The 14,200-nt window shown below is 44.6% G+C and overlaps 2 pseudogenes; both read left to right on the forward strand.

The window, feature by feature from the left end:
- LOC136652226 (zinc finger protein 420-like) overlaps positions 1 to 14,200 on the forward strand; it is a 398,747-nt pseudogene that overhangs the window by 292,210 nt on the left and 92,337 nt on the right.
- On the forward strand, positions 2,813 to 2,929 carry LOC136654562 (5S ribosomal RNA; annotated as a pseudogene).

Below are 14,200 nucleotides of genomic sequence, written 5' to 3' on the forward strand. Positions count from 1 at the left end.
ATTCAGTCGGACTGCTTATGGGCACAAAACCAGAGCGAACAAACGGTTCAAAACAAGACAAAGGGATTCTGTGCCCATGGGGTGCTCCCGTCACATGCTTCATGCGGTTCCCAGGTTTGCTAATGTTTTGTCTTTAATCAAGCCAGCTTGTATTGCTGGCATTTTAGTTAACAAAGAAAGATCATCTGCCCTTTCAGACCGACCACGCTGTTATTAAAAGGTTCAAAACAATCTTTTCAAACCCAGTCTGGTTTTGAATATAAACAGCCTTGCCAATGTTCCACGTAATTGTGCCATCGTATGATATTTACACAGCGGTACATTTGCAGGGCTCTGATCCCTGTCTCGAAAACCATGTATCAGCTCTTTGGTGTGTTCAAGGGGACCTGCATAAACCATGTGGCTTCACTGTTAGTATTTTTCTTCATTCTTGGGAAGGAAATGATTCCCACTAGACAAGAGAGGAGTGCTGATAGTTGCACTTTACCATCTAATTTTTTACAATTGTTAAGATTATTTCTTAAAATAATCGCAGGAGGTATCTTCAGAGAGTTGGCCTTAGGAGCTGCGGGGCCCAATTAGAAACATTTTTTGTGAGGCCCCGGCTCACAGCTCAGGTCTGTAGAATCTTAGAGATATCAATAAAATTTGTTATAGACTTTATTACTCTATGGCAGGGGTGTCCAAACATTTTGGCAGGAGGGCCACATCTTCTTTCTGATACGGTGTCACGGGCCGGAAAAGAAAGAATTCATTTACATTTAAAATTTGAATAAATTTACATAAATGAATTTATTAGAGATGGAACTTATGTGAATGAATGAAGGTCTCACAATAGCTCAAGGCCTATAAAAAGTCTAGCGCAAAGCAAGGCCAGCCTTTCCTTCACTGCCACTGCTGCACCACAGACATGAAACAGCAAGTAGTGGAAGGAGCCCTCATCCCACAGCTTAGGTGAGAGGTTGGACAGTCCTCATGCTGAGAGCAGTTGCTTCTGACCAGCAAGGGCTCCAGCAAGTCTCTGGAGGGCCAGAGGCTTATTGGAGACTGGGGACTCCCTGTGGGCCAGATTGGGAGCCCCTGAGGGCCGCAAGTGGCCCCCAGGCCGGAGTTTGGGTACCCCTGGTCTATGGTACAATGGAAAGCAGTCAAAATGTGCACTTAAAAAATGCATATGAGTTAACGGACCAAGTGGACCTAAGCACATTTTAATATAAAATTTGCATACAGATAAGCCTACAAGTAAACAAACAAAATGTGTAGATTATCTTTGAAAAGTAAATAGTTACAAAACCACTTGTTTTAGTGACCGTGAAATGTTTTAGTGAAAATATTAATTTTATTTTTTATTTTTACCCTAGCACGGGGGACCCTTAGGCACAGGGCCCAATTGGGAGCAATTGGTCCAATTGGCTAAAAGTCAGTCCTGGCAGGAGGTCTGGTCTAGAGGGTTGAGCCTGCACTTGCCTGAAGATAACATCTGAAGGTCGCCGGTTCGAGGCTACCGGCACCATGAATGGCGAGACCTTGAAGCAGCTGACAAGCTCTTTGGAAGGAGCTGCTTGTCAGCCTGTGTGGGAGGAGGCCAGAAAGTGATACAGACCGCAAAAGTGCCATCTGAAATGTTGTGTGGTTCTTGAAAGAGAGAACCTTTCTTTAATTGTAAAAATCCCTACGGGGATTTAAACAGCCTGCCTATGTAAACCGCCTTGAATAAAGTCTGAGGAGAAATCTGACGACCAAGAAAGGCGGTATATAAATACCTGTATTATTATTATTTTATTATTACATTTCAGACCACACAATTTCCCAGTATCTCTGGCTAGAGCTGATTCATTACATTTTGCTGCAGAAGTAGAATACCAAATGGCACCCTTCTCTTTCTTTTCTTTTTCTTCTAATAAAATCACACCCTTAATTTCTTCCTTCCTTTAAATCTCTACTTCTTTTTTTCCTTTTTCTAAGAGAGAGAGAGAGAGAGAGAGAGAGAGAGAGAGAGAGAGAGAGAGAGAGAGAGAGAATTGCACTACAGTTCAGTGCACCATCAAGACTAAAACCCCTGGAAAGCAATGGATCTACTTCTGAGTAAATAGGGTTGCAACTATGCGTAACCGCACTTGCTCATGCTAATTCCTTGTTGCTTGTCACTCCACTGTGAATTGAATTGCACACTCCCAGTAATGTGTTATATGTTGTATATTATATGTAGAGCCTCTGGCTTAACACACCAGGCACCTTAAAGAAGGATTTGATTAATGGTTGAACTGGTATGTTGTTTACAGTGCACTTACTCTGATAATGTTTACAAAAAGGTTGTGAAGAGCAGAATTTTAAAAAGTTAATGAATAAAAATGCATCTTATGATCTTTTATCATAACTTTAATAGAGACTATAGAGTTCTCAGGTAACAATTACTGGTAGATTATTTTTCAGATTATTTACCTGGATCTGGCCTCAGGTAAAATCAGACAAAACTATAGTCAGACACTGTTTAACCCTCCCCCAAATTATCTGAGGGTCATAAAAATTCCATGATTTTGGGCTCAAAACCTGCCCTTGACTTATCTGTGAGTTCAATTTATACTTGAGTATCTACAGTGCCTTTGTAAATAAGCAATTACAAATACACCAAAAGCCTCTAGTGATCTCTCTTCCAAGAACTGTCGGTCCTGTCCCTGAAACTTCTTCTGATTCAGGGAAGAGAGGAGAGTGCATAACAAATACTTTTGATCAGAATCACAAAACAGAAGAAGATCACTTTAGTCACAAAGAAAGGGAAGCTGTAGACATGGCTTTCTGACCCCGGTGGAGTGACAGCAACTGTTACCCTGCACATGCCCAATCTCGTCTGATCATGGAAGCTAAGCAGGGTCAGGCCTGGTTAGTACTTGGATGGGAGACCACCTGGGAATACTGGGTGCTGTAGGCTTATTCCATAGTCTTTCGAGACTGAAGGTTGCCAACCAACCAGAGTGAAGTAAATAGTAGCTACGGCAGGGCCATTTATGCCAGCAAATTGTCTTCCAAACAGAACACCAAGGCTCCGCTCCTATGTATGCTTAGGAGTAAGCGCCATTGAACACAGTGGGACTCCCTGATGAGCAAACATGCACAGGATTATATGGCACACCTTGTCCCATTCTTGACAGTTAAAGAATAGAAACACCCAACAATGTCGGAAAACACACACAGAGAGAGCCACAGATCTCATTTCTCATTCCTGACCAAGGATGGTGTTTGTTTTTATTTATAAGCCCAATGAAACAGAGCATGAAATGTATAAACCAGCCGATAGGCATCACATTTTCTTCATAAACTTGGAACTCTTGCAAAGAAAACTGAAATGAACACAATAGGTAAAAACAAAAAACAAAAAAAAACCATGTTTGACATTTCTGGAAGGAATGTTCCAGTTACTGCAAAAGAAAACTCGGAAAGGCAAGAGTTGTTTGGGCAGCAGATCAGAAGCAACAGGCTTAGAAGGGTTTTTAGGAAGTGAAAATAATAGCAGGAGCCCAAAAATCTGTCTGGAATGAACTGCAGAATCAGCAGTAAGATTTATCTGTTTATTTGGCAGTGCAAAAATTCTGTTTGATTAAATTTTCATAGCAGTTGCTCCCTGCAGAAAGATTTAAAAAAGGGGGGGAGGGGGTTATAAAAGGTTTTGAACCAACCAGCACATGCAGATTGTTTCAAGTCATACTGAGCAACTGTTGGATTTGACTGGAAAAGATTTAAGCATAAAGCGCTTTGCAACTGCACAGAGGCTAGGCTTGCTGGGGGAAGACTGGAGCTTTACCACTGGTACTGATGGCTGCACAGAGACCCACTGGAGAAGGGAAGTCCAGTGCAGGGGCAGAATGAGGGCAGGTGGGGAGGATGGGGCAGATTGGACTGGGAGGTGGTGGGATCTGTGGTACTAGCCCACACCGTAACCTATCCCCCTTCCCAGATCTGATCCACCGGCGTGGATCAGACGTGCACCGGTGATATTACTGGCACAGGTCCAAGTTGACCTATTGCAACTGATGGGGCCTATCGTGGGGCAAGGGGACAAATCTCCCATACCCCGAGGAGATATTCAGCAGCCAAAATTCCCTTGTAGGATGCCGAATAACCCATGCCAGTGCTGGTGCATCACTATAATTTAGTTAGGATTAGGCTGTTACAGTCGTAGGCTGGAACAGGATTTATACAATTATGCCCTTGTCATGAAGGGGCTGTGTACCTGCTTCCACTATGATATTGTGATGCTGCATTAGTGGCAACAGAAATCAGCATCCTCAGATGAGCAGCAGAGGGCCCACTGCGCTGCCCTGATCAATCCAATGCCCATAGCCTATGGTGATGGAATCACAGGTGATGCAACACTTCTTTTCACTGAATAGTCTCCATCTTCTCTCCCATCTCCTCTTGCCTACCACAAACTGGGGAAAAAAAACAGGGGGAGGGGATGGAGCAGGGTAAACGGGGAAGCACACATAATTGCTTTGGAAATACTGCTTTGCAGTAGGAAAAGAGGATCATGGCATGGTGCAAAAGACTTCACACATCCGGTGGGCCATTGTCCTTCCAAGAGAGCCACCGCTTTGACTATTACCTATAGCCAAGTACAAGAAGCCACAGAAGCAATTTCTGTGTGAACATATTTCACACAACTATCTGGGGAGAAGCCCATTCCCTAAAAAAGCAGGGGTGTACTGCTCCAAACAGTGGCTGGGATCCATACAACAAAAGAACTGGAATCCGTTCACTTAGAGCAGGGATGTCCAAAATTTTTGGCAGGAGGCCCACATCATCTCGCTAACACTGTGTCGAGGGCCTGGAAAAAAGAATTAATTTACATTTCAAATTTAAATAAATGAATATATTAGAGATGGAACTTAATGAATGAAGGTCTTGTAACAGCTCAAGGCCTATAAAAGGCCTTGCACAAAGCAAGGCCAGCCTTTCCTTTGTTGCCGCTACTGCATCACAGATGTGAAACAGCAAGCAGTGGAGGGAGCCCTCGTCCCACGAGAGGTCAAACAGTTGGCTGTCACGCTGAGAACAGTTTCATCAGGCCAGCGCTGGTTCCAGCAAGTCTCCAGAGGGCCAGAGGCTCTTTGGACACTGGGGGCTCCCTGACGGCTGGATTGGGAGTCCATGAGGGCCACAAGTGGCCCCAGGGCTGGGGTTTGGGCACCCCTGACTTAGAGGAAGAAGCTGTGTTCATGCATCCCTTTGTGAAGGTGGGGCTTTCCAGGCAACTGAAGGGCAAGGAGAAGCCCTCCAAGGTTCCTCTCTTCTCATAGATATGTCTCATTATCTGAAAACACTGAACACTCTTAATAATATGAACCTTACATTGTGTAACAGCATTGTGGTAGCATTTGTATTCTACTTGCTACAACCTATTTTTTACATTTTAAAAAAAATCCAGCTTTCTTCTTCTTCTTTAGGGAGCCCCTAAGGATTTAGAGCTTAATCCTGAGCTTGCACCTAAACCTGAGCACAAAGCATGTTCGCAGCCCTCAACGCTGATCCAGCGCCGGTGCTAGCTCGGTGCTGGCCAGTGTTGGGCTAGCACTGGTGGATCATGTTCCGCTCCATTGTTGCCTGAACCGACAGGCGGAGAGGAAGGTGGGGACGTGGGGGGAAGCAGGGAGGAGGCATGCCAGGGGAGGGAGCAGGGTGGGAGGGAGGTGTGACTGGTGGAGCGCTGCTCCTCCTCATCCAGGGTCTCTGTGTCGGATCTGTGGCCCAACGCAGGGGCTCTCAATTCTACAGCAGCCCAAGGGTTGTTGCAGAATCAAGCAGCCATACTGCAGGGCTACTTGCTTATTCGGGGGAAGGGGACGGATGTCCCCTTCTCCCGAGGTGCCACTAATGCTGCCCGGTTAGTTCTCAGGATGCTGTGGCAGCCATTTTCGGCATCACATGCATTTGGGCTGTTATGCATTTGTTTTAAAGTATATCCACTCAGTATGTGGCTAATGGTTTCTGACACCTAGCCTCAAATCTGAGATTGCATCTATAACATGCCTTGTGTAATGAACGTCACATGTTCACTCTCTAACCCAGCGTTGACAAGGCTCTTATTAATTATTGTTTTTGTTTATAATGCATGATAATTATTTTCTGGCACAGTGCCCAGAAGCTCCTGGAAAGATGCAGATCCGACATAATCTTTGTTATGGATGAATACAGCCCTATTCTAGAAGAGTTTCAGAAGTTGAGGAGGCAGGCAAGCCAATCCTACGGCCCTACAAATGCCACATAGCAATGCCTTTGTACAGGTCTGTGTAGTCAGGATCCCGTGCAACTCACAGCATCAAAGGAAAGAGCAAACAACGTCAGCACAACAAGAAACAGCATAGCAATGTTGATGGACACTCTCACAGCGTATCGGGTTTGTTCAATGTTTCCAATCAAAAATGTCATTGTGCAGCACAGCACCAGTCAATATAGAAAGGTGGCAGGACACCATGAAACACGGATTTATTCTAATGTTGCATGCCTCCGTCCCAAATTGGAAAAACCCTGAGTTTCAGCAGCTCAATTTATATAGCATAACTGCTGTGCTGGTAGTATACAATGCTGGCACACATCTGCTTCGCTGTAGAGTAGATGGCAAAAGGAGGCCTGCAAAAATTGGGGATTTGAAACTCCTAGGAAACAGCTACCCAGTGGGTGAGAAAACTGCACACTATATATTCCTTCTGTTCTTCTTGTAGATAAGGACATTGTTTATTTCTTGGTGTCAAAGCACACAAGATATGTGTGCCGCGTTTTTAAAGCATTATGGGGGAGAAGCATGCAAAACACAGCAAAATAATAGCAAAACAATAATAGAGTAACAGAGTTTTGCTATTTTGCACCCAATATTGCTCTGAGTGATACTGTGTGCCCCAGTTGCTCTGTGTGCCCCAGAGCAATATTGCTCTGTGTGCCCCAGTAGTGGGCATTCAACATTCCAAACTGGCTGCCCCTGCAGACCAAGGCAGTACTCCTGGAAGGCAGAGGGTGGGGCTTCAGAGCATGAGTGAGGCTTGTCAGCATGCACTAATTTATCATTTATTTATTTAAAGCAGCAGTTCTCCAACTGTGGATCGCAACCTATAAATGGGTTGTTACCTGATTTGGGGTGAGTTGCGAGGCTGGTATGACCCGAGAGCTGGAAGGCATTGTAGACCATGTCATGTCCCAGAATGCCTTGTCACTTTTGGATAGCATTGGCACATGAGCCACTTCAGGGGCGGGTAGAATGGGGCAGAGAAAGACAGGGACTGGGCTGGAAAGGGGAGGTGTCAAGGGCAGAAAGGGGGTGCAGCAGTGGCTCCACCAATATCCTATTCCTGTCCTTGATGCACCTCCCCAGGTCCACTCAGAGTTGTGCCAGCCAAAGAGCTGGTGCAGGTTTGAATAAACCCATTGGGGAAGCTGATACTTACCCTGAGGAGGCCTCCAGGACTGCCCCCCCCCCCCTGCAGGATACAGGTAATGCTCCGTTGGTGCAGCTGCATCAGTAGGGGAGATTTAACTTTAGGCTTGGGCTGCATATCTGATTTACAGATACCAATATAGCTAAGAGTGGAACATTATAGTTAAGTTCTTCTTTGTGTATTCCCTTACTGGCAACATCATTTCTTTTCAAGCAATTATGAATGAATCCCCTTTGGTTACAGAATCCCTGTACCATGCAGTACAATAGTTTCCTCCACTGTGTTGCTTGCTCAAGTGAAAACTCTCCTTAAAGAAGGTCATCATCTTCTACTCCTTAGAGAGGGCTATAACCTTCTGCTGTAAAATTGTTGTCGAAAACTGGTCGTGTTGATATGAAGCCTAGGAAATGCTGTGTTCTCAAGCTCTCTCAAAATAACCATGCATATTTGTCATGCATCAAGGCAAAACAGTATGTTAGCCACAACAGGGGTATTGCCGATCCCAGCCCTGCTTTCTCTCAATCCCCCAGAAGTTAATGCAAGTAACCTAATTCCTGTTGGTGCCTGATGTAGTTGGCACCTGAATAGTTGAAGTGATGCTTTAGGACCAATGAAGAAAGCCCATAGGAATCGCATTGCCAGAAGTGCACGCTAGAGGCTCAATAGAGGTTTGTACCGTTGTCCGTATTGAACAAGAGGAGACTGGAAGAAGGTGGTGCAGCTGGACTTCTTGAAGACACTTTGGTAACTTCCGTTGCTGCAGAATGCAGTAGCCTGGGTGTTGACCAGGATGAGATGATTTGACCATGTCTCACAATTGTTGTTTCAGCTGTGCTGGTTACCAGCTTGCAGGGATGAGAACTCAAGTCAGGTGACTCGAGTCCGAGTTGTAAAACACTTTTTTTTTGCTGACTCGTGCAGACTCAAGTCACCTGCATTGATGACTCGGGCAACGACCTGAGTCTGAGGCCACTGACTTGGCACTCAGTCCCCATGCATGCAGACTCAAGTCTGTCTGTGTCTGGGTGTGCTTGCTTACTTTTTTGCAGCATGAAAGACCTTGTGGGGCCATCATTCAGACCAGGCGAGCAACTGGTAAGTTCCAGCCAGGAGGCAGGGAAAGGTTAATGTTTGGTTTTGCATTGAATGGGAGCAGGCTTTCTTGTCCATCTCTGAAGGAACCTGTGATCATTGGACAAAGGATGGGCAGTCTGATATTTTTCTTTGGATGAGGTAGGGTAGAAGGTGGAGTCCAAGACGGTTTTTGCTTTAGAATTTGCTAGAAAATCAGGCAGGGGGAAAAAGAAAGTGGGGAAGCCAGGGGGAGGTGGTTTGTCGCTCCATTGTTACTTGGGAGGAGGAAGCCTCATTGAATAACTGGTGAAAATGGGACTACTTCTGACTAGAGCTGCAAAAGTTGGGCCATACTGGTAAGCTCCCAGCTGCAGGGCATGACCCTCCTCCCTCTTGCTGCTTCTGCTCCTGCTTTTGCGCAGTCCTCCCACCCCCTCCTGCCTTGTTTACGGATGGGATGGGGACATCAGAATAGTGTTTAAAGAGATCTCTTTCTAGCACACAGAGCGCAGCAGCAGCTATGTTTTTTTCTGCAGAGCCGCAGCTGGCTTTTTAAAGGGACTCATGACTCGAATCTTTTCAATTCTCCAAAATGCTCTAGGTGACTTTGAAAGTCCACCTGTTGGGACTCATTTTTGAATTGTCTTGGGGGGGGGGGTGGAGACTCATGATTTGACTCAAGCAAGCTGCGCTTGACTTGCCCAACCCTTCCATCTTGTTTCTGGGCATTATCCAAGGTGCAGGTTAGTAACTTGGCGAAGATACCTGCCCTCCTTCCTCCATATGAATGGAGGGAGGTTCATTTGGTTGCGATATGTGAGAGAGCCTTCTCAGTAGCAGCCCTCATTGTACAAAATTTCTTGCAACAAATGGCAGTCATATTCAGCCAGAGTTGAAGATCTGACTCTTCTTACATTCATTTTCCAAATTCTCCTGACAACCTTATTGTCTTCCACTGTTGCGATTTGCTTTATTATATTTTTATTGCTTTGTTTTTAATTAATACTGTAAGTCATCTTGACACCTCTAAAGGAAGAAGGCCAGAGTAATTATATTAAAAAAAATAAGAAAGTGCAAGACAGAGCGTTGCATTGGTCTATCCTCGGAGATCATTGTCAGGGTTCAACAAGGGAGGGAGAGGTCAGCTCCACTGCAGAGATACTTGGAAGGACGTGGCCAATAGTGTAGCTACAGGGGGATGGCGTGGTAAGTATTGCAGGCACCACAATGCACTGAGTAAGTGGCCCCTCCCACTCACTGTTGGAAAAATTCTGGGCAGCGATGGCAACTGCATTATGGTTACATGGCGCACTGCTTACATGGTACTTGCATGGCGCATTGTGGCACCTGCAATACTTACTGCATCACCCCCTATAGCTATGCAACTATAAATATGCTATATATAAATACTGTTAATAATAATAATAATAATAATAATAATAATAATAATAATAATAATAATAATAATAATAATAATATGGTTGTGGCAATTTTGCCAGAGAAAAGCAGCAGTGAAGGGGACCAATGAGGGGGATATGAAGGAACAATGAAATGGGGAGGCATATGTTGTATCTTTTAACCATGCATAGTTGTTGGTACAATGCTTTTAGGCTCAATACTCTGACTTAGCCACCCAGCTGCCTGTTTGAAGTTTTACATGAATTCCAAGCTAGTCTTAGTTAACCACGTATCACTTTTCTGTTCTTGCCAGCTGGGAAGATTAACATTCATAACTTTGACATGGATCCATTTTGCTTCATTAGCTTTAAGTAATAAATAAAATGGAATCTAGAAGTTCTGCCAGCCCCATTCCCTGACTCTAAACTGTAGCAATATACTGTAGCAATATACCCACCAAGGCAGGATTCTATTCAGGCTTCTTCACCATGCAATGGCTCACTTCAGCAAGCGGTTTAGAAGTATGCAACAAAGGCAGCAGTGCTGAGCCTTCTTCTGGCAGAACATCCCAATTCCTAAACAGAACAGAATCTATATTTAAATTAAAATAATGTCAGGCAGAGGCTGTGAACCAAGAGCGTGTGAGCATGGCAGGGCCATCAAAATCACCTTTCCAAGCACAGGGCAGATTGTGAGCCGTGTAGTTCACAGTGTCTCCAAAGAAATATTAAATCAATAAACCACCGAAAGGTTGCTAGCAAATTAGACAATGTTCTATAAAAAGCCAGGGTTTCTTTTTTCTGTTTTTGCTGAGAGGCAATGTAACAGCTGAAGATCAATTTGGCAGGAAAAGGCAAGCCATTCCATTGTGACCCCTTCATAGTGTGTCACCTGAACACCTGCAAGCATTTCTGCTTATTGCTTCTCTTTGACATGGACTCTTGCTTGGCAAAAGTTAGTGCCCTTTGTAAATGGGGAGTTTTTGTTTTGTTTTGGAACCCGCTTCCTGCCTGTGGCACCTACAATAGCAGTCCGAAGAGCTGCGCTTTGGCATCATCCATGCAAATCGATACTGTTTAGATTGTTCAATAAACCTCCTCTGGACTGATTGTTCCTCACTAGATTACCTTGGCAATGCTGATCACCCACCAAGGTCAATGTGGTTGTCACCTCAAAGATTCCAGGTGAGAAAATGCATTTTAAGTCTGCCCTTTGCAGGAGCTCGGAACAAGCATGGCTCTATTCTGACAGAGCCCTAGTGAGGAATGGCAACCCTCAAAAATATTGCTCACTCTTCATGGCTGAAAAACATGCCAATTGCACGGCAAATATATGATCTGGAGCAAGGGTGTCAAACTCAAGGCCTGTGGGCTGGATGCTCTTTATCCAGCCCATGTGATCGTTGGGCTTTCCCAGCACCACCATCAGCTGCTCTCAGCTGCTGAGTTCTGTAATGATGCATTGGCAGAAGCAGCATTGTTAAAAGGGTGGCACTGGAGAGCCCAATAATCATAGGAGCCACCCTTTTAGCTGTGCTGAGATGTCACTGCTGAAAGGGCGTCCCACGGGATTATTGGGCTCTCCCAGCACCACCCTTTCAGCAGCACAACTTCGGGTGCGGCACTGGGAGGAAGAGACAGAAGGAGGCCACAAAAGGCAAGGAACAGTACGTGGGAAAAGTCAGACCAATAGGGGTGAGAAAGAGAGAAGCTGCGAATGCACTGTGAGCCACCCTTTCACCAGCCCTGCTTGTGTCAAGGGATACCTTTCAGATCACCTCGGCAGAAGCGGCACGACTAAAAGCATAGCCTGCGTGATAATCAGGCTCTCCCATATCTTAAAAATATGATCAAGATTTGTGTATTTTCTCCTCTGTCATTAGCAGCTAATGAATTCTTAAGTGATAGAAAAGGACTTATTTCTGGTCATCACCTGCTTAATGATGTCACTTCCTGCTTCATGACATCACTTCTGGCCTCAGGAAGCTCAATGAATGCTGTTTGGCCTGCTGTTTGAAGCGGGTTTAATATCCCTGGGCTGGAGTGTTCAGTATTTTTCAGGTCTCAGAAATTTTGCCCCCAGCTCTGTACAAAGTGACATGGCTAACAATACTGCTTTTTGAGCATGCAAGGCACTTCACATGCGGCAGCCCGTGTGGTCACTGGAGCTAGGCCGTTTGACTCTGTCAGTCTGCTTCTACGGGGGCTACATTGGCTGCCCATTTGTTTCCCGGCCCAATTCAAGGTGCTGGTTTTGACCTTTAAAGCCCTATACTGCTCTGGGCCAGGATATCTTAGAGACCGCCTACTCCCGTACAATCCAGCTCGCCCTTTCAGGTCATCAGAGAAGGCCTTTTTACAAGTGCCGCCACCCAAGGAGGTCCGGGGGGGCGGCTGCAAGAAATAGGGCCTTCTCGGTAGTGGCACCAACATTATGGAACTCCCTTCCCCTTGACTTGAGAATGGCTCCCTCTCTTGAGAGTTTCCGGCGAGGCCTGAAGACACTGTTGTTTATACAAGCCTTCTGATTCTTTGGCCTTTTTAACATTTTTTACACATTTTGTAGTTTTTACAGGCCTGATTCCTCTGTGACTTGCTGTTTTGTACTCTTTTTATTCTGTTTTTTTAATCTGACTACTGTTTTTAAGGTCTCTATTAATGTGTTTTTAATGTTTTTGTCTGCTATTTGTCTTAATTTATGTTTTTAAATGTGTTTTTTACATGTTGTTAGCCGCCCTGGGTCCCTTTAGGGAGAAGGGCGGGATATAAATAAAGTTTATTATTATTATTATTATTTATTCACATGTATTATGTTGATGTTGTTCTTACAGCCTGTAAGGTAATATTATCCCCATACTGCAGATAAGGATGACTGAAGCTGAGAGAAGTGGCTTGCCTAGTGAGATCACCTAGTGAGATTATGGCAGAGGTGAGAATGAAACCAAGTCCTGATTTACCGCTTACTTCCTTAGTTCCTATGCTATGCCAGTTTAAAGGATGATGCTTGAGAAGGTGATTGGGCAGTGCAAAACCCAACTTGCCCTTCACCTCTACAGAGCTGGTACCAGTGCTGGTTTCTGGCAGCCCTGGGGCAAACCCTTGAACTGGGCCCTCCATGGCATCCCTAGCTCTCTGATGACACATTGAGCATTACCAGCGCCACCAGTATTGGGGGTTTAGGAATCAGCCAAGGGGCTCCTCTGGTGGTCACAGTCCTTGGCCAGGGCCCAATCTGACCAATCTGTGATGCCACCCCCAAGCCCTCAGACCAGTGTTTCTCAAACTGTGGGTCGGGACCCACCAGGTGGGTTGTGAGCCAATTTCAGGTGGGTCCCCAGTCATTTCAATATTTTATTTTTAATATAGTAAGACTTGATGCTACCATGATATGTGACTGCATTTAGGCGAATGTTACAGACCCGTACTTTGAACAAGCTTCTATGTATAATCTTTTAACAATGATAGCAAATGGGACTTACTCCTGGGTAAGTGTGGGTAGGATTACAGCCTAGGATTGCAAAAAAAAATTCCTGCTTGATGATGTTACTTCTGGTCATGACACCACTTCCGGTGGGTCCTGACAGATTCTCATTCTAAAAAGTGGGTCCCAATGCTAAATGTGTAAGAATCACTGCCTCAGACTATTGAGAAGCAGGTTGGCATATGGATGTGCCATGGGCCCAAGTGTATATTTCTTGATGCTGAGGTATTGGCTAGTATGTTTTAGACAACCAGATAAGCGGAGAATGCTACAGTTTTCAGGAGGATATATTTTTCTTCTGTGTCCTTGGCAAGCTTTAGACTTATACCCCAATCTCTTTTCTCTATGTCCTATGTTTTCACCACTAATTCAATATACTCCCTCTGCACCTGTGTGTGTGTGACATGTAACTTCCAAAAAAAACACTTCTCTTATTTTGGGTTTTAGAAGAAGATCCGTATTTCAACAACAAATTAAAAAGTGGAAAATGGTATACTTTGAGAAAATGCATGTAATATTTAATGACTAGTGTTGAATGTCATATGCATTTTTCAGTAACCAACTCGGATTTAACAAGGACAACACCCTGATTTGAAAAAGCAGCACCTACTGAATATTTATATTCACAGCATTAGTATTGCTTCATTTAATCCTTATAAATTGGTTACATGACCTCAGTTGTCATGGTCCCAAAAGTCCATAGACTGTCATTGGCACAAAACATTTCCCATCTATTTGTTCAGTATGAAGACAAATCCCATGCATGCATATGACTCTGGATTGGGGCATTAACACCAATTTCCAGTGGGGTGGGGTGTGTAGGT

Source organism: Tiliqua scincoides, chromosome 5 (assembly GCF_035046505.1).
Source record: "Tiliqua scincoides isolate rTilSci1 chromosome 5, rTilSci1.hap2, whole genome shotgun sequence".
NCBI classification, from domain to species: Eukaryota; Metazoa; Chordata; class Lepidosauria; order Squamata; family Scincidae; genus Tiliqua; species Tiliqua scincoides.